This window comes from Felis catus, chromosome C1, assembly GCF_018350175.1.
Source record: "Felis catus isolate Fca126 chromosome C1, F.catus_Fca126_mat1.0, whole genome shotgun sequence".
In the NCBI taxonomy this organism is placed as follows: domain Eukaryota; kingdom Metazoa; phylum Chordata; class Mammalia; order Carnivora; family Felidae; genus Felis; species Felis catus.
In genome coordinates, this window is record NC_058375.1 from 175449408 (window position 1) to 175476563 (window position 27156).

Sequence of the window (27156 nt, forward strand, 5' to 3'; positions counted from 1 at the left end):
ACTTTACAAAAACTTACACTTTGTGGCCTCTCTGTTATGGAGGTAAATACTTAGACTTTATTTAGTCTGCTTTAGCTCACATCTCTGCCAAACTGCTGACTGGTTTTAAATGATGTCCAAAGGGTCAATTAACACACAAAGCCACATAGACAAACCAATTTCACAATGAACACATATAAAGGGAAGACATGTATACACATTCTATTTTGTCTTTGGAATCATTCATCTGCTTCCTAAGTAGGTTATCTCTTTCAAATTGGGAATCATATTTTGCAAAGGAAAGAAAAATGGACATAGACTAGTAGATTTGATTTCTAGACTGAATTTTCCTACTATCTTGCTGTATAAGCTTGAGCCTCACATTATTTTATCAAGAAGATGATGGAATTAGAAGACTAATTCATTGACACTAAAAGTCAATGAATCTGTTATACATAAAATGTCTTTTATTTTTTAAGAAAAAGATACTGTAGTCCATTGTGAAATGTAGGAATAATTAATATGGAGTTTTTAGTTTCTTTTTTTTTAATGTTTATTTAGAGAGAGAAAGAAAGCCAGGGAGGGGTAGAGAGAGAGGAGGACAGAGGATCTGGATCAAGTTATTTATATTTAAACATCAAATCAACATTATTAGCAGATATATGGTTGCATTTCAAATATTGATTGGAAAGATGTTAACTGGAAGCAAGTTGCCTCCAGAATTCTTTGTCATCTGTTTCTGGTATTGTGAGATAAGAAAAGTAGCCAATTCCCTTCAGAGACAAGAGTCTCTTCTGAAGACAAAGGCAAAATTCCAGCTGACAGTGTCCTTACATTTTAGGAGATGTGCGAAGGAAGTGTCCATATTTCGTCTCTTAAGAAATAGGTACATACATATATTTAAAACAAACTGAAGTCATTTTTGTCTTTCTTCTAATCTTATGAACTATGGGAAACTTCATCTCCATAACAATTATGCATATTTTTACATTTAAGAATGGTCTCCTGTTGTGTGCCTGTTTCTTCAGTTTCCAAGAAAGTGTTTGTTATCTTCTCTTTTCTCTTCCTGCTGGAATAAGCAGCTCCTTTTTCTGAACCTTTAAAATTCATATTCAAGAAAGTACAAGTGGAGTCCAGTCTCAGTCTTTGTGGTAGATAGTATTGGAGCATCTTCTTTCTCTGTAACTTGCATAGTTTGATTGCAAAGCAGTAAAAAGAAAGGCCATCGGGAGCTAAAGATCAGATGTTATTTATGCAACCATAGTCTTCCAAAAGATGTATCTCAGAATATAGAGAATACAGATAAAACTTGGAAGAAGCACTTGTTCACGCTATAGGTCTGCACTGTATTATTTGCTAAGAATAATAACTTTATTATTTTGTCAACATGATAAATGCTGATTATTAAAAATTAAGCAGTGCAGAAAAGCACAGAAGTATAGAAATCAACCCAATGCTCAAAATCATCTCAGGCAGAAACAACCCAGTGTTTACCAGAAGTCCAGGTAATCTGGACTCTCTCTGAATAAATACAAATGCAAGAATAGATGTAGGGATTTAAAAAATAACATTTAGCAGTATATAAACAACTCTATACTAGTAACTTTCTGTGCACTTCACATCTGTCATCTCATTTAATCTTCACAAATGCCCAATGAGATTAGGTCTATTAATATCCCCCATTTAACAGCAAAATTGTAACATTAAACTGGAAATGGTCAAATAGTTAAGGAGAATGAGTCTGGGAATGAGCCAGATAGTCCTATCCAAGTAGATAGTTTGGAAGAATAAACTTTATAAGGAGGAAATTATAGGGGTTCCTGGGGGACTCCTTCAGTTAAGTATCTGACTTCAGCTCAGGTCATGATCATGGTTCATGAATTCAGCCCTGCGTCGGTTTCTGTGCTGACAGCTCGAAGCCTGCTTGGGCTTCTCCCTCTCTTCTTCTCCCTCTCTCTCTGCCTTTCCCCCATTCTCTCTCTCTCTCTCTCTCTCTCTCTCTCTCTCTTTCTCTCAAAAATAAATAAATAAACTAAAAAAACTTTAAAAAGAAATATCGTAACATGCATGCTATTTTACAATAAAAAAATTGAACTTTACTTGAATTTAACAAACCAAAAAATAAAATTTAAGTGAATTAAAGGAGTTACTAAATTTCAGAAACGTGTATCTTAGCCAAAAGGGATATTAGTTCCTGAAAGATTGCTCTAAGGTTAAAGGAAGACATTTATGAAAGTCATTAGCTGTTTGGTATCCTTATGTTTTTCCTTAATAGCACATTTCAGTTTTTGATAGCATGTATGTATGAATGATGAAGTAGGTAGCCTACTTACATTCCTCCTTATAGTGTGCTCCACTTCCCAGGTTTTGCTGCTTATTTCAATTCTACTTGCCAGGATTCGCAACATTTATATTTTGTTCTGAAACTATAATTCCCTTAGTAGTTTAGATGTAATTATATATTGAAATGGATTCAGATCACCAACACTCCACCTACCATTTCTTCTCTGTTTCTCAGTTCTTTATTTGATTTTGGTTTTCCTCTTCAAAAAAATTTTTTTAGGGGCGCCTGGATGGCGCAGTCGGTTAAGCGTCCGACTTCAGCCAGGTCACGATCTCGCGGTCCGTGAGTTCGAGCCCCGCGTCAGGCTCTGGGCTGATGGCTCGGAGCCTGGAGCCTGTTTCTGATTCTGTGTCTCCCTCTCTCTCTGCCCCTCCCCTGTTCATGCTCTGTCTCTCTCTGTCTCAAAAATAAATAAACGTTAAAAAAAAATAAATAAAAAAAATTTTTTTTTTTTAAAAAGACTCAATAGGGCACCTGGGTGGCTCAGTCAGTTAGGCGTCTGACTTCAGCTCTGGTCATGATCTCACAGCTCCTGGGTTCGAGCCACATGTCAGGATCTGTGCTGACAGCTCAGAGCCTGGAGCCTGCTTCAGATTCTGTGTCTCCCTCTCTCTCTGCCCCTCCCCAAATTGTGCCCTCTCTCAAAAATAAATAAACATTAAAAAAATTGTTTAAAAGACTCAATAACTTCAGTATTTTGTGTGCTGTTTCATATTTGAGAATGTCTGCTTATCATCTTAGATCTTCCTTTCCCTAAGAGCACTAGTCCCTGTCACAGTCTTCCCTCATTCCCATGTTGAAAAAGGCTCTGAATCCACCTCACTTTCTCCCTTGAAGTTGTCTTACTTTTTTTGCATAGTTGCCTGAGACTTGATTCTTTGTCATTACATTTTAATAACATAACATATGGGCCTAACTTAAGTCTCTGTGAACACCTCTAATGCCTTTCAGAAAATGAAGTCCTCAGTTCTGCTGTGAAGGTTGCCTGGGAGGAGAAGTGAATAGAAAATGAGGCCTCTGTTCGTCAAAATGTAACAACAAACTCAATTACTCAAAGAAATAGATACAGTGATTAAGGACTATTATTCATACAACAGAACCAACAGTTTGGGATCTGGGAGAGCTGTGTGCGGGAATCAAAAGAGCATTGGGCTTTGGAGTCTCAGAACTGAGTTGAAAGCAGGCTCTACAACTTAGTGGCAAGCCTAGTATTTAACTGTTTTCACAGCTACAAAATGCAAATGACGGGTTCCTTATAAAGTTTTTATGACAGTTAAACAAGGTAACATCGGTACAGTGCCTGGCACATGGTTAGCACTCACTAAATGTTAGTGTTACCGTGTCTTTCAGTTATACCTAGGCTTAATAAAGATTTGCTGGGGCATCTGGGTGGCTCAGTAGGTTAAGCCTTGGACTCAATTTCAGCTCAAGTCATGCTCTCACAGTTCGGTTCGTGAGATTAAGCCCTGAATCCAGTTCTGTGCTGACAGCATGGAGCCTCTCTCCCTCTCTCTCTGCCCCTCCCCTATGCTCTCTCTCTCAAAACAAATAAATAAACATTAAAAACATTGATATAACATTGTTTTTATGGAAAAAAGTTTCGAACAACCAATTTACAGATTGGTGTTTTTAGAATGCAGCACATCCATTAGTAGATTAGACCCTGATTCTTTGCATATGTGAATAACACAACTGTTCCAAGATTCATTGTTAGGAAATCATAGAATCAAGTTGCACAATCTTCCTCTCTACCTGTGCCTTGTCTCTCAGGCAGATTTTATCTGTGATAGAGTAACTCACGAGTGGTGAGAGACACGGCAGCAATGGTTAATTACTTCCTAGGAGATTTAGAGTCAGAAGGCATAAATCACTCTATCCCAGACTCTGCAGGTTCAGATAAGAAATGGTACCTCGGGCAGCAAGCAAGCAAGCAATGAAGGGCCTTGATTTTCCCTCACTTGGTCCCCAGTTATAATCCTAAATAATTAAAGACAGATCTCTAGCTCCATCAGGTTTTGCATTTATTTCTGAGGATTACCACACCACACCACTTACTTACTTACATGTCTGTTTTTATTGCTTATTAGAATGGTATTGCTCCAGACTTGTTCACACAAACATTTGCTGGGATGACGGGATAAAAACAAAGCAAGTCTTGCAAGCAGAGAACTATTTCCATTTGCAAATATTCAGACTAAATAATATGCTACAGGAACTGCTGGGGAAAATGAGTGAGATTGAATATACTCAAGCATTTTCAAGAGAAACGTGTCAATAAATTTAAGTTTTAAAAAGTATGTAGAAAGAGTGAGGAAACAGCAGCTAAAAGATTTAAGAAATTAGAATTCTACAGATGATTTTGTATGTTTGCATGTGAGCATGACAATAGTAGGTTAAAGTAGGAAATCAGTTATTATAATCAATGAATTATCTATTCTTTTTGGAAAAGTAAATAAGGCACAGAAAAATTTTATAGTAGAGATGTAGAGACCACAGATCCATAAGCATTGTGTAAATTCGCACAACTTTAGCTCAGACTTTTATAATGAATTAATGAATGAATGTTACTTTTTACATTTATTTAGTAAATTTCATGAATAATATCTTTCTATATGTTTTCCAGTGTAGTAAAACTTGCGAGTGATGGAAGCACACATGACATTATAGTAAATGATTCAAACGACAGGGCACTAATTAGCCAAGTGAGTACAGGAGCTCATTCAATAGTTACCAACATAAAATGGAAATCTTTGTAGTTAAAAACAAAGTTAATGGACTATTACAAATTTAAATGATTTTGTTGTTAGTTTCAGCATCAATCACTATGGTGAGATGATGTGTAGAACTGTATCCATAGCGAGTTTCACTGTAGGGCATAAATTAACAATCTTTTTTTTAATCTAATTCCAAGAGGCAAGTTTGTAATTCCAGAATAGCTGATCAACAAAAGACATGAATGCTTACTTTAGAGCTGTTTATAGACTGCTTCAGCCTCCTTCTTTTTAGCATGTACTAGGTACCAGACTCCAGGTATTTAAAATGCCTCCTCCACAGTTTCATAGAAGAGTCTCCAAGGATTATACAATGTTGAATGATTGGAGGAACACACAAGACCCCTTGGGTCTCATGAATGTCTTTACTCATCATGTAAGGCTCTAATAAAGGCAGTGAAAATGTTACAGCAAGATAAAGAATACACACAAAAACATCAGGAGCCCAAGAAGCTTCCAGCACAGCTCTCTAGGACCCTTTTTTAGCCGCACAAAACGCATCTCCAGATTATGAACCACCAACATATGTGCAAGGAATTTTGGCTTCAAAAGACCTTGTTCTTATATTGGCCAAAAATAAGTATGAGATTTCTACACATCCCAGAGACATGCATACAGCTGGCTCACTATCTTACACACTGTGATACCTTGAGTTACACCGAGGATCATCCATGGGAAGGGTGACGACGGATTTTTTTAATGGAGACCAAGAACCAGTGGAAATGATTTTTGTGATTAAGGTGAGGTGGCCTTTAGTGTCATGCATGTACAACATCCCAGAGACATCCTCGAAAAATGGCCCATTTTACAAAGTCTAAGGGTTCAGTATGGCTGGAGTGTAGACTATAAGTAGATAAAGAATCATGAGGATTGTATTCCTGGGTGACAGGTGTGACAGGTTGATGGACTTGAACTTGAACTAGGGGATAATGAGGTACCAGTTTAGGAACACTTAGGTTGGAGATATCCGAGAAATAATTAAAAGACCAGAATACAGAGCACAGCATTTTGAGACCACTCAGTACGCACTAAACAACTAAAAGACTAATACTGTGATCTTGCATTTTAAAAGTTCTAATAATTTCAGCAAGAAGCCTATTATAAATAGGACAACAAACAAACAAAAAATTGTTTTGAAATCTGTCTCATGCTGTGAACTTATGTTAGAACAAACTACTGTTTTCAGGTTTCAACACCTTCAAAGGAAAGTGTTTCTCAGTTAACAAAGGCGCTTTCAGAAGGCCAGGTGAAAGCTGGCTTCCTGTGGAGAAGTTGGCCTTCCCAGTTTCGTTATGGCTTCTTTCCACCATATGGAGTCAGACATTCCCTTCTTTCTGTTCCATTTTCTCTTTTATCCAAGCGTTTTAATTGACTTCTAAAATAGCAATTAATTGAGGTTAAGTTTATGTGTGTGTACACAAATCTGCATAATTTACACACATGTATAAAACACACATGAAAGTATACACATATAGGAACTCTGCATGCACAACATCTAGCAGATCAAATGACAAATGGTACCAGCGTATCAATCTGGCTTTCCTCATGTTGGCATAGTGTCTTTAAAAGAAGCTATTTCTTGAAACCTGAAAAAACACAAGACTACATTTTTTTTCTTTTGAGTGATGAGCCAGTTTCTTTCAAGTACTAAATAATAAGGATCATCAGTACTATACTGTGTATGTACCTCATCCTGCCCCATGATAAAATGTCTAAAAAGTAATCAGAAACAGAAAGCTATTTCCTGTAAACTGCAAAATTACACACGTCACACAGAGGAGTGGCTTCTAGGCCTTTGCAAGCTGCCATACCCTCTGCCAAATATTATTACCTCATGTTTGTACTTTTACATCCCATTGAGGTAGTCACGACTGATACCGTATGTTACAAGTAGGAATAAGCATAACCTCAGGATGCTTAAGTGACTTGTTTAAGGTCACATCATGTAAAAAGTGAAACCTGGTCTTCTGTGCAGATGATGTTCTTTTAGGTTCTAACCGATTTGAAATGCATTGCTTTTCCTCCCTAGGCTGCCTTCTCTCTTTTCAGAAAAGTAAGAGTAGAGGAATAAATTGTCCGATTACTCTTAAATATTTTAAACAGATAAAATTAATATTTTTATTACACATACAACTTTTTTTAAATACTTTTTTTAAGCATTTATTTATTTTTGAGAGAAAGACACAGAGCAGAGCGTGAGTGGGAGAGGGGCAGAGAGAGAGGGAGACACAGAATGGAAGCAGGCTCCAGGTTCCGAGCTGTCAGCACAGAGCCAGACCCAGGGCTCAAACTCACGAGTGGTGAGATCATGAACTGAGCAGAAGTCGGACACCCAACTGACTGAGCCACTCAGGCTCCCCCATATACAATTTTATTTTGAATTTTACATTAAAGGAACCTTCTGCATAGAAGTTTATAAAAAAGACAAAGTTGCTTTTGAGAGTGGTAGATTCTTAATCCATGGAAATGAAGCTACTTGGTGCCTTCTTAGCCCAATCTTTTTTTTTTTTTTTTGAATCTTTTCATTCCCTTTCTGCACTATCCTAATACAAATTGCCATTTTTGTAAATTGGACATGCATAATGTTGGTCAGATTAAGAGCTACCATACTTATTTGGGGCACAAAGAGATATTCTCACTGAATATGCAGTTTTAATCTTACTTGGGCTTAATTAGAATGGATCAGTGTTTCTTAAACTGGCGTGTTTGTTAAAAATGCAGATTCCCTGTCCACTTATTCTGATTTAATCTAGAGTGAGCCCAGAAACCTGCATTTATACTGTAGTGTACTTAAGAAGCATGGGAAAGTTAAGGGTATTTTCTTTGTATTGGAGGGGACAAACAGCAAAACAAATGAAGCATACAGATAAAGCCTCTTTTAATCAATAGTGTTCATCATCCTCCCTACCAATCTTTATGGGAAGCTAATAATAAGCAGCAAAATCGAGTGGCTTTAGTTTCAGTTCTCTGCTCTTGCACACCAGCTGTGACAGTGTTAATAAGCATCAAAATCATCCAAAGGTGATGATTTAGGAGACCAGAAAGAAAATTTCAGTATCTGAGTAATCTATTGTACTGGTGATACCTGGGTAAAGAAATCGTTGGGGAAGAAAGTTCTTAAAATAAAATTGTGCTAACATAAGGAGTAACTTTCCAGTGCAATGGAAATACTTCTCTTAAGCTGTTCTTGGATGTTTGCATAGTGTAGACATATTACCATCAAGGTTTTCTGAATAGCCATCTATGATTAGCCAGACTTATAAATTATATAGTAGTTTGCCTTAGCAATTCCTTGTTTTCCTCCTTTTTCTTTTCAACATTCCCTCATTGGGGACATCTGTCTTTCCCAGTTTCCTTTTTCTTATTTTTTAATTATTTATTTTGAGAGAGAGAGAGAGAGAGAGAGCGAGCCTGTGCAAGCAGGAGAAGGAGGTGGGGGGAGGAGAGAGAGAGAGAGAGAGAGAGAGAAAATCCCAAGCAAGGTCTGTGTTGTCATCGTGGAGCTGGATGCAGGGCTCAAACTCACAAACCATGAGATCGTGACCTGCACCAAAACCAAGAGGCAGACGCTTAACCTATTGAGCCACCCGGACACCCCCAACTTCTCCTTTCTTAAGTTCACATCCTCTAAGTAAGTGTTAGTGATTGGTCGTTGGTATATGCTGACTGCTCAACTCATTACATTTAGCAATAATAACCCTACTGGCATTGATGACTGTCAGGCACATATTCTGTCAGAGGATTGTCATGGCAATCCTCTGAGGTAGGTAATGTAGTTATAATAGCCTTTTATATACTTACCTACTTTGGTTATTATGATGGTCCCCATTTTACAAATGAGGAAACTGAGATTTAGAGAAATTTAATATCTTCCCGTGTTTGCACAGTTAATAGTTAGTAGAGTTTTCATGTTCAGACAACATGATTTTAGAGCATGAGCTTCTTATCACTACAGCATGCCCTCAGGTATTAGAACTTTAGGCTCTTTATCTTTATATAAGTAGAGAATGTCTTCTGTTAAAGACCTTTCTGTGCCTTATTTTGTTCTGTTAGACAAAAGATGGCCCTGTGTCTTTTCACTTAACAGTCTTCTGCTCTTCTCATAAGTAGCTTCTAGCAATTTATTTCTGGGAAATTGCCAGAACAGAAAAGGACAAATGTCCCTTTGTCACTGCCTTCTTCCAGAACATATCTACCAGTAGGCTGTTTCTACTCTTCTCCCAGGCTGCCATTTCCAAATTTGAACACTCTTTGTGTCCCCCATGTGTGTGTACCATGTTTCCCAGAGCCGTATTTTCTATTTTCTATCCCTCAACTTATAAACTTCATTTTGTTCAGAAAGTACATTTGTTACTCATTTCCACTGATTTCATAGACAGCCTACTCATGTATTTTTTAGAATTCTAGTACTTAGGAAAACCCTGGCTTGGTAAGAAGCAATTGTGGGAGTCTTTGGTTGAAAAGGATGCTAGTGGTGAGGATGGATAGTTATACTGGGCCAGTTCCATTGAAAAGAGGGAGAGGGAGAGAGAGAGAGAGAGGAGAAAGCTGTATCTGATGGCCATGGAAGGAGGTGTTCAATTAGATATTTAATTTGTTATGATTGTCTCATAGCTGGCAAGACAATTTTTTTTTAATGTTTATGTTTGAGAAAAAGAATGGGAGAGAGAGAGCTGGGGAGGGGCAGAGAGACGGAGACAGAAGGTCTATCTGAAGCCTGAAGCAGGCTCTGTGCTGTCAGCACAGAGCCGGATGTGGGGCGGGTGGGGCCTCAAACTCACATCTGTGGGATCATGACCTGAGCCAAAATCAAGGCAGCCACTTAACCGATTGAGCCATCCAGGTGCCCCTACAAACTTACAAAACATTTTCTGATATTTCTGTTACTCTTAAATGAGATATATTTGAAACAATTTCTATAGTGTGTGACACATAGTAGAAGGCTGGTACATGTTAGAAATTGTCCCTTTCAGGGTGCCTGGGTGGCTCAGTTGGTTGAGCATCTGACTTTAGTTCAGGTCATGATCTTGTGGTTCATGAGTTCAAGCCCCATGTTGGGCTCTGTGCTGACAGCTCAGAGCCTGGAGCCTGCTTCAGATTCTGTGTCTCTGTCTTTCTCTGTCCCTTCCTCACTTGCACACTCTCTCTGAAAAATAAGTAAACATTTCTTTAAAAATTGAAGAAAAAGAAAGTGCCCCTTTCTCTGAGCTTTCTAGCCAGCTGTAAGAATTTCATTTAATCTTTGAGTATTTCAAAATGCCAGTGGAGCATAGCTTGAAGTAGCTTTTAAAGGGTACTCTAATGGAGTTTTCCTGGAAAGTCTCCTTTTCATGTAAATATTACTAGACATGAACACAACTGCCATGGGCTTTGAATATACTACTACTCACTGAATTCTTTCTACAAGCGACTGAGAGCACAGTTATCTATCTAATGCCTTATGAATCCCTGAATTAGTAATGCTATTATCATGTTTATTTTTACAATATTGTATAAAGTCTTAGTAATACATAAATACATTTACATTGATTCTCAGAAATCTATACTTACCTATATCCTAACCTCTTTGGACTTAATTTTATGTTAACATAGGCTTATTAAAATAAAGCCTTAACAAGTCTTTAAAAAAGTTTATCATAATTTGCCCAACACATTTTTTTTTCCTGGTAATTACCACTCTTGACTTGGTACTATGGAATGTCTCAAAGTAATACTAACAAGATTCTTAAGAGAGCTAAGTAGCAGAAATAATTCAGCTGTCACTACTCTGTACTATAGAAGGGAATGCCATGACTTCCAACTCCCAGCATTAACAATGTGGAGATAAGGAAAGCTCTAAAAAGAATGCATTGTCTGAAAAAGAAAACTGATAAGGTGTCATGATTCGTATATTCTCAATTTGAAAAACTTGACTATAGAAACTCATTGGGACTTTTAAAAGTTCAGTGGGTCTAGTGGAGATGAGAACTATACTAAGGAGAATCATTTTTAAAGCAGGGTTTGAGTTGCCTATGTGATATATATGCCCTGCAATGCCTCGAAGTGCATTTCACACCCAAGAATTATTTCATGGTTCAGTAAATTAAATGTTGACATAATAGTTATAAAGAAAGTTATTGAGACAGGCAGCTGTGTAGGACAGAATGTGAAGGCAAACCTGGCTAATGTTTGATCCCATTTTGATTGAGCGTGACAAGTATTTCTCCAAAGTACTTGAAAATAGCAGAGCATATGATAGGTTGAAATAAAGTCAATAATAACTGTGAAGCTGGTTTTCATATTTGTAGTTACTGTAAAAATAAAACAAATATCTAGTGGGCTATTTGAAATTTAACAAACTGTCAAACATTTTAGCCAATGAAATCACATATTAATTCACTTGCATGTCAAGGTCCTATCATGTTTATGAAGCACTTTATTTTACCTTGTCAGCTGTTAATCATATAGTTAAGGGGTTGTGTTTCTTTGTGCTGCTGCTGAAGAACTTGTAGCCTAGTTTATGACTTACCTCTAGCAAATTTATAGGATTCCATGGCTTTTGACTACAAACCTATTTCTGCTCTATATTCTTGCTTTTATTTTCCTTTTGCTTCATTTTTCTATTTTATTTTATCTTCCTCTCTTTTATGACTCTTCATAAGCCACTTTAAACACATTTGGGGACATACTGGAATGATTTTTAAATCAGTGAAAAGAAAACACTGTGGTTTTGTTTTGTTTTGAAGAAGGAACTACGTCCCTGGGAACCCAAGATCAATCGTCACCTTTGATCAATCACCTCTGTATCTTCCACCTCTCCTCTGAACTTTGCTGCTTCTTTCTCCAAGGAAAACCAGTTCTCTTCTGAAGACACTAAATCCAGTTGCCCTTCCCAGCCTTGAACACTTTCTGCAAGTGCTGAATGTTTTCTGCACACAGCTCTCCCCAGAACACCTGGCCTGGCAGGTCAATTGACTGGCCTTCTCTCTTCTTTCTCCCTAAAATCTCCTAGTTTTGAGTCTTACATTATCAAACTGTGCCAGTTATCCTCTTCTGTTTGAAGTCATCTACAGTCCCCAGGTCAGTCCTTCATTCTTTAAGTATTCTAGCTTCTGCTTCATTGTCATTGTCCTCAAAATAGCTCCATACAAAGAAGAATATTATAATATACAGAATGATCACTGTAGGAACAGATGCTCTTGTGAGATAGTTATCTTGCTGTCAATAAATATTCTCAAACAAATAGACGTAGCATGCCAAATCTTTGGATATGGCCTGTACCTGATTCACCCATTGGGTGCATATGTGCTATTCTAAGCTAACTGGAATTATCAGCATACAATTCTATTCATATAGAAAATTATAGGGGGCGCCTGGGTGGCTCAGTTGGTTAAGCGTCCGACTTCAGCTCAGGTCACGATCTCGTGGTCCGTGGGTTTGAGCCCCGCGTTGGGCTCTGTGCTGATGGCTCAGAGTCTGGAGCCTGCTTCTGATTCTGTGTCTCCGTCTTTCTCTGCCCCTCCCCTGTTCATGCTCTGTCTCTCTCTGTCTCAAAAATAAATAAACGTTAAAAAAAATAAAAAAAAAAGAAAATTATAATCAGTATGTTAAATATTTGGCTCCAAATCAATACATCTATATATTGAACTTAGAACATATAAAATGTAGACATCGATGTCATTTGTATGATATATGTCCTGAATGCTTGTGCCTTGACCTTCATAAACTGGATCATTTAACGGGATTAAGTTTCAGACTTTAACCAATTTAGAGTCACTGAACCAGTGTTGCTTCTGAGGTGACTTCAGACTAACTTCTTTTGTACCATATGATTGACCAACTGCATGACCTCATTAATGAGACCACCACACACTTACATGGTACACATACAGTACTTAATTTAACAGCAGATATAATTATCCTAACTTACCAAATTGTTTACTTTATTAGATTTAGAAAAAAAGTTTCTGGGAAAAGATCACATGCAATATACTTAGCACCTAATGAAGTTTTAATGCAATGTTTCCTACAAATTTTAATCTGTAACATTTGATAAATAGTACCTTACTTATCCAATCCTTTCTTGTGGTTTTTATTTGAACTATAGTGTCATGGGTATAATTGCTAACATATGCATACATTTCATAGTCCCTTTTTAATTTCAGATCCCCACTTATTAAATCCCTGGAATCATAATGGAACATTAAAATCATTGGGGGAATTAGTATGATGAATACCTTTTCCTTTTCACTTCTATTTATATAGTTTCAAAGTAGAAGAAAAAGCCAGAAACTAATTGATCATTGGTATTTTTTATAATATACTTGGATCATATGGAAAATTTTAATTTCAAGGAGATTCTTTGGCTTTAATTATAAAAGAGTTTTAGTTCTCTTACTTGATTAAGTGAGACAAATCTATCGAATACTAAATTATTAAATAAGAAGTACTGTATTAAATGGTATTGTCTCATTATCTTAAGCAGTTCTCTGAATGACTTTATATAGAAATATCACCACCACTTTTTTTATAAAGACTAACAGACTTGGGGATGTAAAAATACATTGACCAAAGCACTTAGTAACAGTAGAGCTAAGATAAAATCTTAATCTCCATGAGTCTATAGATTCTTCTTAAGCACTTTGTCATTCTGCAGAATAGTTTGATCTTGTCGTTCAGTAAACAGTCAATTTTTGAGGAATAAAGCTTCTTGACTTTGGTATGTATTTACATGAGGATTTGTATTTTATAAATGATGTATATGGTAAGTTGGGAAGTTCGCTATCCTAATAACAAACTGAACGTTCACTCCAAGTGGAGAAGAATCATCCACCACCTGAGCTTCTTGCCTCTTCCAGGAAGTGTTTTGATAGCAGCAAGCCAAAAGTACTGTCTGCAGAGAGGCTCACAAGACTGAGAGAATAAGAGTGAGTTACTTGCCCTTCTCCTGGCATTTTCCCTATCATCCATCCACTTTGCATTCCTTCCTGCGGGCCGCTCACAGGATTTCTCTAGGCAAAGCTTGACAGATGGGATTCTAGTGACTGAAGTTCCTCTAGCTCCGACGAGATGTCATCAAGGACTTAATAACGGCCCTCCCCAAGCTCTGGGCTGTATGAACTGTTGTCTACCTTCAGATAAAGAATTAACCATGTTAAAATGGCAGTAATTCTCAGAATCTTTAGTAAAATTCCATTATGATGTTTATTATGGTTTTACAGAGTGAAGCTCCCTGGGTTTATACACTTGTTTCAACTTGAATGTTTGGTAACAGACTGTAAATTATGGAGCAAAGAGAAAATGCCATTGTGTCCTAATTCCTACTTGTAGCAGCATCCATATTTCTGTAGACATATATAATATTGAAATTTATACTTAATTAGCCCTGAAATGAGAGACAGATGAGTACCCTGATTCTAACAGTTTCATGTCCTTGCCCATACTTATTTGTGCATTTTAATAGCATGTATCACATTTAAATGGAAACAACTTAATCATAGGACCGAGTCAGTGTATGTATTTTATATTAAGCCTGATGGGCGAGGATTGAATTGGCATGTCACAAATGTTTAAGAATCTGTTAAAAATAAGTAGGTTACTTTAAACTTTAGTCACATTAATAATAAAGTGCATATGAAGTTGAGGTTCATCTGAAATACCAGTTCAGCAGTCTAAAAATAGCAAGTTTAAGTATTTGATGTATTACTCAAATGTATCATGGGAAATAGGAATGTGTAATTCTTTTTGATACAAGTAATATATTGCAATATGATTCTGTATGTATAAATGGAAGGTTTTTTTATATATAATCTGGAATTATAGTCACTAATGAGGTCATTAAATTTTTAGAAGTAGTCCAATAAGGACATAAAGGTCTGTGTTAATACCAGGATTAGAACTTTCAAAGGGCAGCTGAAAAATGCTCTCAAAAGCTGCTCAAGAATATGGGATGATTGATTTTTTTTTAAAAGGCCAAAGAAAATCAAATAAAATCCGCATATAGCAGAATTGAAACAAAGCCAATTAAGCATTACAGTGAAGACTAAGTGGTGCAAGTTAGTGATAATTGGTTTCAAGTATCAAGAAAAAAATCTAAATAAAGTTGTTTTTAAAAAGAAAAAAAAGCCATGGACTTAAAAAAAGTAAACAAAATTATCAAATTGAAGTTGGAAGTACACAGGATTGGCCTAACGGTACCAAGAGCGTGAAGAATGAGTTGTGGTAGTGGAAACAGAATAGCTGTTGATTTTTATAATCGGTAAGGAAAGAATTAGGCTGTTAGCAAGTAACGCGAAACAGCATTATGTCCTCATATCAGCATCTGATTGCAAGGCAGACTCCTTAATGTAGGTGGACTCCACTGATCACGGAAAAGCAGTGACCCGCTTCCTCCTTTGCTCCACTGTAGGAATTGCCAGGACCCTGCCCTTGTTGGGTGCTTCCTGCCTCTGTGTTTCCTCCTCTTTCACTTAATTAGAGTCACCAGTTCCCAGAAGATTTGTCTAAGCCCTGTTCATAGACTTATGTTGAATCTATAAAAGTATAAAAAAACCAAAAAACAAAAAACAAAACCCAAAAAACAACCCTGAGCCTGTTGAAAAGAATCAGAGTCACAAATCCTGTTTTCCTAGCATTATTCTAGGGTCTAGAACCAAATAAACACCTGTGCATCACTTAGTAGCAGTTATCAAATGCAAGCAAATATTTCTTGAATGTCCACTATGTGTCAGGCACTTGAAGCATGCAAGTTTTGCACACAACCCGCTTATAAGTATAGGGATATTTATCTACATTTTACAAGAGAAGAAGCTGCTGTCCCGCAATGTTAAGATTCATAGACCTATCAAGCGGTAGGGTCAGAATTCAAACCTTATGTTCCCGACTCAAACCCCTTAGCATGATTCCACCAAACCACCTCCACAGAGATCTTTGAGTTTTCTGTTCATCACTGTATCCAGGTACCGGACATATAGCAGATCTTCCATAAGCCGCTGTTCAATAGAAGAAGGTTTGCTCTCACTAGTGCTTCTGGGGGGACCTGATGAAAATGAAGAGAACAGTACATTCATAATCACTGACATTAAGCTTGTTTCAATCTGTTCCAGATCTCAGAGTTTTGTTTGTTGTTTGGTTTGTTTTTTCTCTTTTGTTTGTTTGTTTTGTTTGGTCTTTCCTTGCATGTGTTTGACTCTTTACATCTAGGAGATAAAACCCCAGGGCGCAGGATCCAGTCTTTGCTTAGACAAGTATAGCACACTAATGAAAGTTCTGCACACAGAAGGGCCTCGCAAAATTAACCAGGCCATATTAATCATTGACAGAAAGTCTGATAAAAGAAATAAATACATCTGCATTTCAGGAGTGCCGTTAGCACACACTCATTTTTCATGCAGAAGAACTATGCACAACCTATCAAGATCGGAAAAGTAGATTTTCTTCCCTTTCTAAAGAAATGAGGACAGCAATTTGAGTAGTAAGATCTCCTAATGTGATAAGTCATTTTCTGTGATATTCAAGTGTGAAGGAGAAGTTCTGCGCACAGCTTGGGATGAGGTCTTCTCCAAAATGGCTTAAGATTTTAAAGCAAACTGGTCACTCACAGCCAGAAAACTCCACTGGAATAGTTACCGTATATTTGGAAGATTTCTTGTTGCGGTCTATTTTGATCGCACTCAAATAATGGTGCTCTAGGGAGAGTGGAATGAAAGGACCTTTGGGAAAACCCAGGCACCCTCTCTGATCATTGCAAATAAGGGCATAGCCTTTACTAGGTCAGGGGTAGTGGTCCGTTTTGTTCACTGCTGTGCTCCTGCTCTAGAACAGTACCTGACATATAGATGATGCACAACAAATATTTTTGAAATGGTTTAGGATATAGAAATGATAATGATAATAATAACAATACAGTTGTTTAGAGGGGAAGGATTGGGAACACTATTCCCCAAGATAGGAGGGGTACTACAGCTTTTAAAGCTTTTTCCCCCCCAAAAGGGAGAGAAAGAGATAAATTTAGCTCAGGAAAGACATGAGGATTCTTGAAGTACTAGGGGCTTTTCCAGATAAATATATTCTTTCTGGAAAGAGTTCAGGGACACAAGCAGACCTGGGGCAATTACTTGGTCAAAGTTTAAACCTGAAGTAGAATAATAAGGAGTGTAATATATTGCCAAAAGCTTAAGTAAGTTCCATGAAGATTAAGAATAAGAAATGAATACTTACTACCACTGTTACTCTATATTTTTTTATAAGCAAGGGAAAAGACATAATTGGTAACAATATTGAGAAAGAAAAGGAAATGTATTTCTCTTTATTGGTAATTATATTCCAGTACACTCAAATTAAAAAAATAAGTAAATAAAACTGTGCTTAAGAAGATAATTTGGTAAACTGACTGGATACAGGGTATTTCTTATAGTAACAATAACTTGTTAAAAAATTCAATTTTAAAAACCTTTTTTACCCAAAACTATAAAGCAACTAGGAATATATTTAGCAAGAAAAATACTTCGCCTTCCTGAAAACAGTGTAAACACTTACCAATAAAGCATCCACAAACAGGCATATCATGTATAGATACTTTAAAAATCACACTTGTCTCAAGTTTTATATAATTGATTAAATTGCAATGAAAATTACAATTAAATTAAATTACAGTAAGAATGAAGAAGAACAAATGTTTGAAAATAACCCCGAATTTTTTTTAGAAAAAAGATACACCTGTTTATGCTCTGCTAAGAATTGTATGTAGCAGCTTCAAGAACCAAACCGCAAATACGAGTGATTTAAAACAGTTTTTTTTTTCTTGCTTCATAGCCCATTGTGAGTGGGTTGACTCTTTATATTTGCTTGTTGTGGCCATTTTGCTATTTTATTTTCATTTCTAAGCATAAATTCAGTGCATATTCACTCTGTGCCAGTCACTGGTTGCATTACCTCATTTAATTCTTACACAAACACTGAGTTTATCCCCATTTTATGAATGACCAAACTGAGGCTCTGAGCGTCTCAGGAAATAAATGATATTGGAAATTCAGGTTACCTCAAATATTCTTTTGACTCCTTTAGATTTGAAGCGTATTTCACAGTAGAAAGAACATATAACATAAATTTTAATTAGCCAAATGGATGTGGCATAAACGAGTAATATATACCCAGTGTACTATATTATCTTTCATTCTATTTCTGTCTTATTTAAGGTAGCAAAAGTAGAGAGTATGTGTCTGAAAATTAGAATGGCTGGAATCCTAGCCCCATCTCTGCTACCTAACAAGCTTCCTGACCTTGAGACCTTCCTGCCCTGCCCTTCAATTTCCTGGTCCTCAGTTTCACATCTCTAAAATAATGGGAGTGGAATGATAATATCTCAACAGTCCACAACCACACACAGTCCAGTCCACATTAGAGTGGATCTTAATAAGAAAATAGATTGTGAAGTCTGTCTGGCTCCAAAGCCCATGCTTTTGGTTCTCTGTATAAATTGGTTTATTTTTGTAATATTTGCTTTTTGCTTGTTTATAATTTTTTAATGTTTATTTTTGAGAGAGAGAGAAAGCGCTCGCGCGCGCGCACACACGCAGGCGCGCGAGTGGGGGAGGGGCAGAGAGACGGAGACACAGAATCTGAAGCAGGTTCCAGGCTTCTGAGCTGTCAGCACAGAGCCCAACGCAGGACTTGAACCCTCAAGCCGTGAGATCATGACTTGAGCCAAAGTCAGACGCTTAACCCACTATGCCACCCAGGTGCACCTGTAATACTTCCGTTTATAACAAAATACAAGTGAATGCCCTGTCCTTCACTTTCCCTGTCTCATTTCTTAGATATGAAGGAAGTTTGACAGGGGAGGAGCCTCTGGGACAGGACAAAAATTCAATGCTGCTCCTTGTGCCCATGCGATTCCAAGTTCAATTTGGGAAACCCTCGGACACTGACGATGAGCACACTTTCTTGTTGTACCCAGTAGGTTTGTTTTGGCTTCAACTTAGAACTCTTATTTTAAAAGCAAAAGCCTATGAAAATGTACCACATAAAAGAAGAACAGATGTAATTTAATAGAAAGTTGCTACAATAAAATGAGAAACCCAAGATCAAATCAGATATGTGTGTGTGTGTGTGTGTGTGTGTGTGTGTGTATAAATTTCCTGGCTCTCCTTTAAAGGACAACCTTCAGAGTATTTAGTTTACAGGATGACCTTTCTTTTTTGGTGGATCTATTTTAATTTTTTTTCAGGATTATGGTTTTGGTGATTAAGTAATAGGTTTAAATCTGATTGATTCTGACCTTTTGTTAGCAATTGACTGTTATGATGTGCTTTAAAAAAATTTTTTTTCTTGCATTGCTTGGCACGGTGACATGGCCAGTCAGCCAAATAACGAATATAAAATTAGATTGGCTTACTCCTGTGGCTTATCTCCTGGGTGCAGTTGAGTAGCTAGAAGGTTTAAATACTGTTTTTTGTTTGTTTGTTTGTTTGTTTGTTTGTTTGGCTTTTGGTATTTCTTTTACACATATCCAGTCACGTTAAGGCCAAGAAAATTAACCCTATCCCTTTGAAACTCTGCAACCTTGGTTATAAAGATAGAGACATGCCCATTTATTTTTTCTACGTTTAGAATATCCATTGGTCATTATCCACCAATTATTTATTAACCTTAATGTTAGACAAATATTTCATGATGTAAGAAGTAGACATTATTTTCCCTCAATATTTTAAAATAGTTATATAGAGAACATATTATCTATATAAAATGGGCATATTTTGAATTTGATATAAAACATGTATTTCATATATTTTTGTTATAAATTAGCTCTTTCATATGTTAAATAGTGTCAAATTTCATAGCAATTAGATTTATAACTCTTTAGTTAATTATTTCAAGTGTTACTTATCTAACATTTTAAAAAAACCTGCATTATTCATAGAGTGATCTTAAAAACATTTGGGGAAGCAAGTAAAACATATTATAAATGAATCTGTGGTGTGCAACACTGCTCTCTACTGGTAAAAAAGCAAGTCATAAAACTGAAGTTTTCACATGAAAAAAACCAACTACAAATAATATTTGAAAATGAAGATGCAGTCCTCAAACTTTCACACATTTTTGCAAAATGCTTATTGTAGGTATAATGGAATACAATGAATGAACTGGAAGAAATGAATACAGACATCACTTGAGATTAGTTTAAAAGAGAGGTCTATATCATTTTATTTAATTAAAAAATAGTTGTGAGACTTTTGGAAATTAAGCCAAATATGAAATATCTTCATAGCATTTTAATGTAAGAAGTCTATAAATATTTTGTATATAATAGTTCGATGACATTTTTGTTTTTAATTTCAACAAAGTTGTTTTTAATTTTGTTTTTAAAATACTTTTTGTGAGTATATCTAAGTATCCAAATGCATTGAACAGAGAGATGTTATATGGGAAAGAACAATTAGCTTTATATTTTCAAAAATGTGCTTTGTATTTGTCAAAGTATTTATAGAAACGTTTTTAAAGATATTTTATAGTTTGTGGAAGATACATGCCATGTAGCCATACCTTTCAATATATAGACTAAGAATACATAAAACATTTTTAGATCATCTGACTTCTCTACAGTCTGATATATTCTAAATGCCCCTTTTGTGTTTTATGTCTTTCTTATCTGTCCATATAACTTAGTAATATTTAATGTTTTAATCTCAACTCTTTTAATAACTCAGCTCGTAGTCAAAATTTAAATGCACACGTACACAATAATGCCCAATAAATAAATAAACCAGTCATATATAGTAATTTAAAAGTTTTTTTTGTTTTCTTTTTTTTTAATTTTTTAAATGTTTAGTTTTTGAGAGAGAGAGAGAGAGAGAGGGAGAGAGAGAGAGAGAAAGCAAGCAGGGGAGGGGCAGAGAGAGAGAGAGGAGACAGAATCCGAAGCAGGCCCCAGGCTCCAAGCTGTCAGCACAGAGCCCGATGCAGGGCTCGAACTCACAAACCATGAGATCATGACCTGAGCCGAAGTCGGATGTTTAACCGACTGAGCCACCCAGGTGCCCCTTTTTTTGTTTTCATGTTTGTCTAATCTGCTTACTACTGTCATTGTAACATGAATTTGAAAGATAACATACCATATTTTCAATAATATTACCTCTTGGTTATGAGATAAAAGTTGATGCTTATTGCATTGATATATTTTTCTGTAGTTTCTAAATTCCCTGTAGTGAACGTGCATTAGTATTAAATTATCAATGTGTATTCATAATTAAATGGAAATATTTTGTTGTAGAGTTTCAAAGCACAAGCACACAATTGTGGAAGACAGGCACTTATGTAAGGTCTAATGCCTGATCTTTCCTAAAAAATAATAATAATAATGAACTGAGATTAATGTTGTCTATTTGTGACTATGAATAAAAGTAAATAATTTAAATACTTAAAGAAAAAATGCCTCCAACCATTACCACTTGCGTCCAATCTCTGTCTTGCTCTTTGCCACACTGAAGAATGATACTTTGAATCTATATGTATAAAGCAAAATCAGTCTGATACTTATACTCTCATCATTTTTTTTACCACATGGAGGAGCTAAAACATAAAGTTGCTAAAACAGAAAAGCAGTTATTTTTACTCAGAATGCTAAAAAAAAAATCTGTGTTTTTCACTTAGGTAAATATCTAACTGGAAAACATTTTGAGATTGTTTCATTCAGCATAATTCCCTTGAGGTCTATCCAAGTTGTTGTGTGTATCAGTAATTCATACATTTTTATTGCTGAGTGGTATTCCATGGTATAAATGTAACACAGTTTGTTAACTCACTGAAGGACATTTGGGTCATTTCCAATGTTTGGCTGTTACAAATAGATCTACTTTAAACATCAGTGCACAAAATATTTATTTATTTAATTTCTTAAATGTTTATTTTTGAGAGAGGGAGAGAGAGACAGAGCGCGAGCAGGGGCGGGACAGAGAGAGAGGGAGACACAGAATCTGAAGCAGGCTTCAGGCTCTGAGCTGTCAGCACAGAGCCCAACATGAGCTCAAAGATCATAACCTGAGCCAAAGTCGGATACTTAACTGACTGAGCCACACAGGTGTTCCCGTGCACAAAATATTTACATGAATGTAAGTTTTCATTTCTTTGGAATAAGTAGCCAAAAGTGCAGATGCTGTATCTATCCCATGGTAAGTACATGTTTAATTCTAAAAGAAACTACCAAACTATTGACCTGAGTAGCTGTACCGTTTTATATTCCCAGCAACAGCAGTATCTATAATTGTATTTGCTAATCTGACAACCCTAATAGTAATATTAATGATTAAAAAATTTCTGATTCCCTTTGGCCTTTCCCTGAACACTTATCTTATTCCCAGTGGCAGCATTACACTCTTTCATCTGCCTCTGAACCACAGCAGCTGCCTGGGGACCCACGATTCTGGAACTTCACTCTCTCAATTCCTGTGAGGCCCCAGTGATCTATACCTACTACCCAGAATTCTGCTTCCCCAAACTCCACTCTATATACCCAGCCACGAAGTGTGCTTCTCTACCTAACACATCAAAGGCATTTCAACCTCAGTGTGTTTGCATGTTTCATTTCATCCTTTCATTCAGGTCTCTATCAAAATGTCACCATTTTAGAGAGGACTCTCCTGATCACACAATCTTAAATATTATTCACACTACCCAGTCTGTCTGTGTTATTGTGTTGCCATCTAAAATATATTATAAATCTGTCTGTAATCTAGATATAAACACAGAAATTAGATAGACAGAAATCACACGCACACACACACACACACACACACACATGCATTCATACATATTTATATGCACACATACATATTTACTAGGATGTAAACTCTATTAGAACAGGGATATTTTTCCCCTCTTCCCAACTTTTAGTAAACGCTAGACTAATAGTAAATAGTTAAATATATATTTCTAGAGGAATAAATGAATATGTGGAACATTAACATTTGGGTGCTTAGTTTAATTTTTATTTTATCAAAGTTATCTGTGTCCATTTTAAACAGTTGAGTGTCTCTCTGATGCTTATAGTGAAAAAAGCAAAATGTTCCCCAGCTCCTCTCCCAGGTCTCACTCACTAAAGCAACCACTTTCAACTCTTCTGTGCGTATTATATTCTTTATGTTTGGCTCTCTCCACTAGAGTTTGGGATTCATAAGGGTGGGAAATTTGCTTTGCTGTCTACTGTATCCCCAGTTCCCCCAAATAGTACTTGATAAATAACAAGCACCCAACAATTAAATTGCCTGCATCACGTTTTTAATTTCCATGAGCTCTTTTTTATTCTGTCAGTGTTGCTTTATATACTATCCTGTTTTTATCTTGGATGCAACATATTTATATGGGTTTCAGGTTTTTAGTCCTCTCTTTTTTGTCTCTGCTTTCTCTCCGAATCCTTTCTATGCTTTTTTGTTCCTGTGTCTTTATTTTTCTCCCGGTTTTCATGTGAGTGGTTTTCCTCAAATATATGCACATACTTGGTGTGCTTTGGGTTTGAAGGCTCAGGCACTCAAAGGCTGACTGGCAGTTCTGTGTATATGGGCAGGGCTTGTCAATTGGTGGTTGGCCAGGTAGCCCATCTGTGGAAACCCCCATAGTCGGCAAAGATTGTCTCCCTCCCTCCCTTGGGCCACACTCCCTAGGGGAAGAATCCTCCTACTTGAAGTTTATAAGTGAATGCCCTGGGAGACAGGATGGGAAAGGGGTCCAGCAGACTTTAAATTCCACATGTAGACTTTGGCTTAGACTTGTTCTTTCAGTGAGATTTCTTTTACCCTTCAGGCACCGGGCAGAGTGGAAAAAGATGAAAACCAAACCTACCTCTAATCCACATACAAGCTTTTTGATAGTGCGTGTAACAAGAGCATTTGTTATTTGTGAGTTTGTGCACTAGATTGTGTGTTCCTAACTGTAAGCATTTAAGTGTTGAATAGTGTCTTAGGTCATTTTCTTCAAGAATTAGATCCTGAGACAAAGACTTATGTGCAAGTGATTTAGTAAGAGAGTGCTCCCAGGAGCAACCAGTAAGAGTGTGGGGAAGCAGGACAGACAAAGGGAAGAAGTCAAGGATGAGTACATCACCAAGGGAAGCCCCGGCCTCAGTCTGATTCTGAGGGAAGCTCCACATGATAAAATTAACTCTTAGGGTTTACCCGACCTCCAAGCAAATGAGCTGGGTCTTTGTATTTCCACAAGAGTCATTGGTTAATCAATGTGGTGATATTGGAGGGGAAGCAAAAAACTCCCAGGCATTTCTAACTCAGCATTGGCAAAGAGGCTTCCTTGCCCAAAGGGAATCCTCTGAAGATCTGGACCGTGAACCTTTACCAGCAAAGTGTGGGGAAGCTGGAGGATGGGTCCCAGCACTGATAAAATGAATCCATCAAAGGAGAGCTGAGCAGGTAGCAACAGTATCCACTAAATTTTAGTGTCTTCTCCATACAGTCATAAATAAACGGAAATCCCCCATAATTATAAAACACTTTGCAGTTTACAGAATTGTGTGTTTTTTTGTTTGTTCTGTTTTTTGTTTTTGAATCTCATTGCAACTGATCTTTAAAAACTTTTATAAGGAGAGAAGAACAATCACTATCCTGGTTTTTCAAAAGTCAAATTAATCAGAGATTAAGTGACTTTTCTAACATCTTCAGATCCCAACCTAGAGTTCATTATTCTGGCATGCTGCATCATATTTAGGAGTTATTTTTATAAATATTTTATATAGACATATGAAATGCATATAAATATGCTTTAATTAACCTGAGTATCATGACTTTTATAACTTAAAAAATACAGGAAATATAATAAGGCATGATCTATTTTTCATTTTTATAATTATTTCCATTTAGGTTATCTAACATTACATAGAAAAATTAAGTGGTTAGCTCCATATTTGATGTCTGCACAGTTTCTACCATCATTCAAGGCTTCTCTCTGTGTTTCATTCCTCAGATGATTTAATTAAAGCCAGTGTGGGGTGGGGGGGGGGGGGACAAAATATGAAAAGGTTCCTGGAGCCCTGCAAGAGGTTAATTCATTTAGAATGTACTTGGAGTTCTTCCATAATTTTCCCATGTGGGTCTATTTACATATAATACTTATGAGTCATGGCATTTCTGCTGAGGAATGAATATTCTTCCATAAATATTTCCAGTAACTCTTACAGTCTGTTATTGACACATCAGACATTTCCTTCTAGTTCAAGAATCACCAAGAAAGAGTCTACCTTTCCTTACTGTTTTTGCAAACTCTCCACCACTCACTAATGGAGAATTTCTCAGTGATTTGATAAATTCAGAGAGAATGAGGACAGGAATTTACCCCAGGTGGTGGATTAACTCAGAACTAAATAGCTCCTATTGTGTTAACTCTCCTCCTGTCACTTGAACCCTTTATCCCTTCTGGAGGATCTAAAACAGTGCTTTTCAAACCTGGTGACACATTAAAAACACCTGGGGAGCTTTAAAATGCACAGATGCCCTGACTCTGCCCCAGATCAATTAAATCAGACTCTTTAGGCTCTGGTCTAAGTTTAAAGCTCCCATGTGATTTTATCACGCAGCCAAGGTTGAATACACTGATCTGGAACAGAAGAAATGTGACAGGTCCATTGGTGTCAAGAATAGATTTGCCTGTGTCTCGAATCTTGGAAGTAGCTTTCAATTCCTTTTAAGCTGAGAATTTCTTCATTTATTTTGGTCTTTTTTGAAAGACTGGTTGACCAACTTGAGGTCACAGCTGGGCAAGCCAAGTGCCTGATGCTACTGTATCTAGGCCATGGTAGCAGTTATTTGATACAGTTAGAGCATGTAAGGAAAAGGAACTGTTATACCTTATAGATTCTGAGAATTGAAACTTCTTTCCCCATAATGTTTCTTCCTAATGCCTTAAAGATGCTGAATTATTAGACCAAGGATCTATGTTATTCTATTTTAACTTGCTCCCTGGGTAATTCTTATGCCGGTAATACAGAGAGCCCATTTTGAAAAACAAAACTCTGATTTTTTGTTTTTTAGTTGTTATTGTTACTTTTGTAAGAATGAAGGAAGAAATAAAAAAATACTCTGACATTATTATATTGCTCCTTTGCATTCTTTGATTTAACATATAAAAAGATTCTACTTACTCATTTGATGTAAAGTGTGTATACACACACACATACACATGTCGATTTATGTAAGTGATGATTTCATAATTCACTCTAGTGTTTTAATTGGTACTCTGTGACAAAAAGTCTGAGAAATTATATACACTTACTGAATTCAATGATTATTTGCTATTTACATAGAAATATTTTATAGAATAAAATATCCATATTTCAATTCTAATTAGTCTTACATATTTCATGAGATTGGACTTCTGTTTAGGGGGTTTTATATCTCTCCAGCATAGAGATTTTATTACAGTGTGGTAATTATTATGAAACGTTTTCTTTTTGTGGGGGAATAGGTCAGGTATTCACTAAAAACCTTCAGGGATATTTTAAAATTCAGTAATACTGTTGATAATACAAATTTTTTTTTTTTTTAACGGAGTTTAGCTTGTAGCTCTGATGGATGAAGTAATTAGGTTAAAAAGTTTGTATTTTTTTTCATGATATAGGAGTGTCATAATTGAAAAACAAAGAAAATGTTAATGTAAAATTATGAACTGTATGAAATCCTATTACTATCTTAAAATATACCATTGACATTTAAATCAAGTAACAGGGGCACTTGGGTGGCTCAGTCTGTTGAGCTTTGGCTCAGGTCATGATCTCAGGGTTCATGGGTTCAAACCTCATATTGGGCTCTCTGCTATAAGTTCAGAGCCTGATTTGTCTCTCTGTCTCCCTCGCTCTCTTTCCCTCCCCACTTGCACACATGTGCGTTCTCTCTCTCTCTCAGAAATAAATAAACATTAAAAAGTCATGTAACAAATAAAAAGCATTTATATGCTTTGGATTTACAGATAAGTCAATAATTTTTATTATTAATGTGTTTTAAGTTGTAAATATTGAAGCCAACTTTATTCTTATCCTTCTAAAATGAAGTAGCTTTAGTTTTCTTTCCAGTAAATATCTTGAAATAA

General features: G+C 36.4%; 1 protein-coding gene across 18 annotated transcripts in view; it reads left to right on the forward strand.

The window, feature by feature from the left end:
- Window positions 1-27156, forward strand: part of GULP1 (GULP PTB domain containing engulfment adaptor 1) — a 275468-nt gene that overhangs the window by 192094 nt on the left and 56218 nt on the right. The window lies entirely within an intron of this gene.